The sequence below is a fragment of the Macrobrachium nipponense genome, chromosome 27 (assembly GCF_015104395.2).
Source record: "Macrobrachium nipponense isolate FS-2020 chromosome 27, ASM1510439v2, whole genome shotgun sequence".
Taxonomy (NCBI): domain Eukaryota; kingdom Metazoa; phylum Arthropoda; class Malacostraca; order Decapoda; family Palaemonidae; genus Macrobrachium; species Macrobrachium nipponense.
In genome coordinates this window covers 8,816,752-8,823,558 of record NC_087216.1, presented here as the reverse complement: position 1 = coordinate 8,823,558, position 6,807 = coordinate 8,816,752, and the positions used below count along the sequence as shown (strand labels likewise).

Below are 6,807 nucleotides of genomic sequence, written 5' to 3'. Positions count from 1 at the left end.
TTGATATTTTCCATGATCATTAATAATCCCTCAATAAAAAAACTCAGAAAAACAGTAAATCAATAGACAGAATTTTTTCAATAATCAACAGTAATAATATGCGAAATAATGACATGAATTATGAAGATAACGTAAGGTTCCCTGTCACTACGTATAATAAACTTGACCTTATAGATGTCAAATAATTTGGTATCCTTACTTGTATTCATGAAGCATTTGGGTTGAATAACTCTGTACCAATTTAGTACCTAAATGCTATGCCTTTTCCCCCACTGAAAAAACCCTCATTATCTTACCTAATTTCGTCTTGGCACCGTGAGAGTTGTGATGACCTGAGCAACCGTGTCAGTATTCGGGGGCAGAAAAAGTGACCCAGTTGCTAAACTTGGTGGTGGTGGTTAGGCACACCTGAGAACAGTAATGTTTTATGAACAAAAATACTGGGTACCTCTGAAACTGAAAATGTGATTACAAAGAATGCTATCCAGAGCAGGCTACTCTGAAAAAGTATGAAAAATACACTGCTAGTGCTGGTCCACAAAACATATCAGTGTATAGCATATGAATATTTATAAAAATAAGGTCACTGGAACAGTTTAAAAACTGGTATTGCTTATTGCTTCAAAAAGCACAAGAGTGACTAAGAAGGAATGAATTATAACTATTTTAACTTCATGTCTTGGGAGAATATATATGAGCAAACAACCCATAAACATTTAGTTACACATGTCCGGCATAAATAATGGAAAAATGCAATCCAATCAAGGGAATGTCCTAGAATTATAGTACTATAGGCCAAATACAGTAGCTCCTCTCCTTTTAAGATGCATTGAAGACCTAGTCTTCAGCTAAAATCAAATCTATTAAAGTAACGAGTCTGTATAGACATCTTATACACAAAAATTAAAGGTATACCACAACTAAAAGTGTTTCCACATTATTTTAGTTATCAATTACTGTATATTTTTACATAAAAGACAACCTTTAAATCTTAAAATTCACCCACCATAAAAATTGGGGTCATCTTATACATACTACCATTCTAAAAATCAAAACCTTGAATTTTAAGTGATGTTTATTGGTAAGCTAGCCTTGGCTTTGGGTGCGATATCCACCGACATACATAAAAAGATTCACATTATGAAATAAACTGATAATAAAGGTAATAAAACTATCTTTACCTTATAAATTATTTTGGCATATCTGAAAATTATTCCATATCAAGGAAATCAACTTTATCTGTGTAAGCCCAGCTGTAAGAATGTAAACATAAGAGTTATGGTTGCTCTCACAGCAACCTTCATCTTTCGGTAACCTTTCATAAATCTTAATGGTAGTGTTAATTACATTCTTTGCATCCTTTTTTCAAGATCCTCTGGGTTCTATTACTGGTCTTCATCCTGGTTATTTCTTATCTAATTTCTAAAAGCTCCTCATCATTTACCATAAGCATATACCACACCAACCCTTGACATTTTATTGTTTTCCAGCCTCTTGACACCACAACTCTCCAACTTCCTCAGTACTATAATCTTCACTTGTTCATTAAAATCCATCACTCATAAGATGCCTTCCTCCATGTCAAATTTTTCTGAATTACACAGCTTTCTTCACCCTGAAGAAAACTAACTGTTACATCTCTCAAGCAGAGTTCACATCTTGGAAGTGCTCTCTCAGAATAGTATTGTTGTAAATCACTTATTGCACCATTCTCGCCTCAGGCTAAGATGTCCTTTTATTTTACACTTACATCACCTTTCTTTTGAATATTAACCTGCATTGAATTAAAGTGAGTACATTATGAAGGGAACCAACATCCATCTGTCTCCCTTAACAGGATCTGCATAAGTAACCTGATCTTATTTTTTTTTAGATTTTCAAGTAAGGCATGTAGTCAAGTCAGGAACAATGGGTGCCACATCAACAGAGATTAGGAGAGTACATTTAGGCCCCCAACATTTGTTACCATCTTGTCAAGTCATTTGGTCAAGGTCACGGCCAACTGCATCACCTAATAAATCTTTGAGTCTGATGACAGTTGTGATCTTCACTTTAGTAGCATGACCAAACAGTTTAATTACAAACTTTCTGTGCCCTCCACCAACAATGTTGCAGATTGAGGTTAGCACAGGACAAATCAGAAAACTGGAGATTGTTCTGAGTATAAGCAGCAAGATTTTTATTCCTTCAAGACCAATCAAGTTTATGTAAGTATAGTCTTGTCTGCATGGAATATGGATATTTTAGATTAATGTTTATGTTGAAAAAATAGTGTCATTGTGAAAACTTTTCCTGCATGACAAAAAACACCAAAACACTACCACCCTTTTCATGATATAAAGTTAATCACATCTATAACTGCTACAAATAAAATTCTACACCATAATAAACTATCTGTTAACAAGACTGATTGAACAGGGCAATTTATCATACCATCCATCAAAGACAAGGAATTTGATAAGGCATTTCCAGTAGTTGGATCAGGGACAGGTTCTTCTTCTTTGAAATCCTGTCAGGCTCAGCAATGGCAATCTGTCTGGTTCTCCTCTTGCGTAATTTTCGGCGCTGCTGTCCATTTGCTGTGAGAGAGGAAAACTTGTGAGATATAGTGAACTTGAAGTACAAATGATTTCCTTGCCTGGGACATCAAAAGCACTTCAAAACAATGGTTTGATAACACTAACAGTGCATAGACTTCTAAGTAACGGCAAAAAAATATATAGATATATATTGCGATTCAAATCATTATATTAAAAAATTAATGCTAATCTGTAAATTATTTGAAAATCAAACATTAGCACTGGTAAATGCAAAAAAAAAAAAGAAAAAAAAACACACACATGCAATGTGCTTTAAGTGAGAAAATAATTTTATGTGAATTCTTAGCAAGAAAGTTCTTTACTTACAACTACAGTACTATACAGGTTATATACATTTTTGAACATTTGAACCATTTTGAAGAGATGAAGGTTATCTACATAATTCCCTTCAAAGGCAAAGATATAAACTAAATTTGTTCACTCAAGTATTCACCTTTTCCACAGCTTCAATAAAAAAAATGTTATTGTTATGATACAATAAAGTTTGTTCATACTTACCTGGCAGATATATATCTAGCTGTATTCTCCGACGTCCGACAGAATTTCAAAACTCCCGGCACACGCAGTGGGCGGCCAGGTGGTTAGTACCCATTCCCGCCGCTGGGAGGCGGATATCAGGAATCATTCCCATTTTCATTCAGATTTTTCATACCACTGTCCCCTGAGGGGAGGTGGGTGGGTACTTTAATTATATATATCTGCCAGGTAAGTATGAACAAACTTTATTGTATCATAACAATAACATTTTGTTCACGAAACTTACCTGTCAGATATATATATAGCTGAATCCCACCATTGGAGGTGGGAAGGGACAGAATAGAAGGATTTAGGAAACACCTCAAGTGCAGATGATTGACATCTTGATTCCTTACCTGTTAGCATAGCTGACTTCTTGATTACTGTCACCGAACCGTCTGCTTTGCTTTACACCTAGAGTTGCCAACAAGGTAGTGACCTGTGTAGTTGGTGCGCTCTAGATGATCTGTCAATCGGGGGCGTGACCACAATGTGACTAGACCATATTGACCATACTGTGAGGGCAACGAAGCTAAAACCACCACCTGACCTAACCTATCGAAGTTAGTCCCATAACTTCTAGGCTAACGAAAGGGAAAGCGCCTCAAGCGACCAACCCTTCAAAGTTAAAAGCACACCTATCCCTTTTTCTATAGGATAGGATTCGTGCTGCTTCCTGCCTCCAATAATATTTCTACGGATATGTATGGTCCTAGCGACTCGCCAGATCTCATATGTCGTCTTCACATCCCGTCGGGAGTGTGAAGCGAACACAGAGTTGCTTCGCTCAAACGTGGCACTCAGGATATTACTGAGTGTCATGCTTCTGTTGAAATGCTTCCGAGGCCGCGCCCTCACCTCGTGAGCATTTACTTTAAAAGGTTTCAAATCTTTGTTCAAACATGACGAATGAGCCTCTTAGAAAGATCCCTTAAAATAACGCCAGGGCGTTCTTCGACATGGGCAAGTCTGGTCTTTTTACCGGCAACACCGCAGATTGTCCGAATGACCTTGACTTTCTTTAGTTTTATCAAGATAAAACTTGAGAGCCCCGACAGGGCACAGGACTCTCTGTGGCTCTTGCCCAATAATTTGTGCCATCCCCTTCCCCCTTGATCTCCAGGCCTCTGGGCCAAGGGTTAGACGGGTTTTCGTTCTTAGCAAGAACGGAAGGCTTAGAGGACACCGAAATTATGTCCTCTAAAGCCAAAAAACCTCTGATGATGGCTAAAACCTCACTAAACCCTCATTGCCGTAGCTAGAGTGGTTAGAAAATTAGCCTTTTCTGGTCACGTGTATTAAGTTTACAGAAAGGAGAGGTTTCGAAATGCTTTGACATCAAGAACTTCAGACTACGTCTAAGTTCCATCAAGATTTCCGCAGACCTCAAAGATCGTGAAGGGCTTTGTTGTTTGACAGATCCGAATCTCTGAGCCTAGAGGCCGTCAACAACATATTTCCGTATTCTACAATCGTTGGGACTGTTAGCTTATCCCATACATTTCGGAACGGAATGGGCAAGGCGGTAAAGTCATTCACAGAGGTCAGAGGTAGAGGAACAGTCATTCTTCCTGCCCTATGTCCAGAAACGGCCCACTCCGATTGGTACACTGCAAAATATGCAGCACTGCTTTGCTTTGGCAATGAGACTTGCAATTAATCTTGAAGATCCTCTCGCTTCTTGACAGTCTGAACGCATTCAGACTCAGAGCGGAGAGATTTTAGGTACCATCTCGAAGTGAGGCTGTTAGAGTAGACCGATTCTCTCGGGAAGGGTTCCTTGGAAAGTGCTTCTCTGAAGGACGTGACCATCTGTGAATCCAGCCTCTCGAAGGCCAACATGGGGCGATCCAGCGTCTTTCTCACTCCCTCTGACGCCAGCGATTATCTTATTACATTTCCTAAGCTTTTGAATAGGGGAAAACAGGGCTAACCAACTATCCCCATTCCATACTATAGGATGGCGTCTATTGCTACCGAGCTCTCTTGGATCGAGAATAAGGGCGCAACGTAGAGGAAGCTTCTTCGTCTTCAATATTGCAAAATCTACGAAAGGACGTCCCCAAAGTCTCCACAACTCTCGACATACTTCTAAGCGAGGATTACTCAAAAGTCAAACGTCAGTAGTTGCTGCCGTCGATCGAGAAGATCCGCACGGACGTGCAATCGTGTAACGAACCTCTTACGGATCGTTACGTTCCGTGCCTATGGCCGATAACCATCTCTCTTTTCTTGGGATATGAGAGAGCTGCGGAATTATCTGAGATGATTTGGACCACTCGACCAAAACCTCACTCTTCGAGGAACTGGAGAGCCAACCAAATTGCTTCCAATTCCTTTTTAGATTATGTGCAGGACCCTCTGTCCGGGATGCCTGGCTCCCTCTCATTATCACCTGAGGTGATCCTTAACCCATTGAGAGACGTTTAGAATTATCTCTAGATCTTTGATGTTATTTCAGTTCTCCTGTAGGAAAAACTGTAGAGATCTGAATTGCAGTCTATTCAGGGAAACAAGCTTCTCCAGCGAGGAAATGGTCCCCAGCAGACTCATCCATTCCCTCACTAAGCATGCTTCCTTCCCTAATAAGGCTGCGCTTTGCATAAGCAGGAGAGCATTATTATAGTGCTATGCTGCGGTAGACTCGTACAGAATTCTGTTACAGTGCGGTAAGCAGCGCCGAACATGTCTAAGAGATATCTCTGTTGAAAATTTCTTAGCAAAAGGAAGTCGTTTATTCATGATTACCAGAAATCCCCTCAACCCGAGGCAAAAGTCATGATTGTAGGGCAGAGATACGGTTCGTAAATCAATCCCGCGGGAGAGAGAGACGTAACCGACTGAGCAGTACAACGAGCTACCTAACACTGAGTTGGTGACAGTGTGAGACACTGTGACAGTTTACAGGCAGCAGCTTATGTTCACCTTCTCGCAGTCTTATGCCGAGTTGCCAGCTATTCTATTCATCTAAGGAATAGATTTTCCATTATTTGAACAGAAACTCTCAAGTTGGCAATATCTAAGCGAAACAGAATTCGCTAATACAGAAGCTGATTTTGTGTTGTTTTAACCTTATGCTTAATTAACCAAATGTTAAAATCGGAAACAATCCTGGAAAGTTGCCGGGAGTACCGATTTAAATATACGCGTCATCCACAATGACAGCAACCTCTCGTTTCGCACTATTCTGCCTGAGTTACCAGCTACTCTCTTCTACGAAGGAATAGGTTCGTTACTATTATCGATCATAAGAAAATTCTCAAGCAGGCATATTTAAGCGAAAACATAATTCGCTACATGCAGAAGCTGAGTTGGTGTTGTTGTAACAATACCTTCAAGCATTGTCCTTACACCGAAAACTCTGGAAGTTTGCAGGAAGGACCGATTAAATACACTTAAAATAACAGTCCTTTCGGTTGCCATCTGTAGAGGTAACCACGATATGCGTATATGACTTGAACTTTACATTAGTAATATGACGCGAAGATAAAATACCTAAGTATTGCAGTCACTTGAACACAATCTAATCCTACTAATTCTTTCCTCGACGAGGAAGAGAGAGAGAATGGAAATCGACTGTCTTCATTCTCTTTGCCAAGAAAAGGAATAATATTATTCAAATGGAAATCCTCAAGTGAGAACCGAAGATCGAAAAGGAAAGTTCAAGCTTCTTATGATATTTGACATAAGA

General features: G+C 39.5%; 1 protein-coding gene across 1 annotated transcript in view; it reads left to right on the top strand.

The window, feature by feature from the left end:
- Positions 1 to 6,807, top strand: part of LOC135200804 (serine/threonine-protein kinase 11-interacting protein-like) — a 249,900-nt gene that overhangs the window by 236,567 nt on the left and 6,526 nt on the right.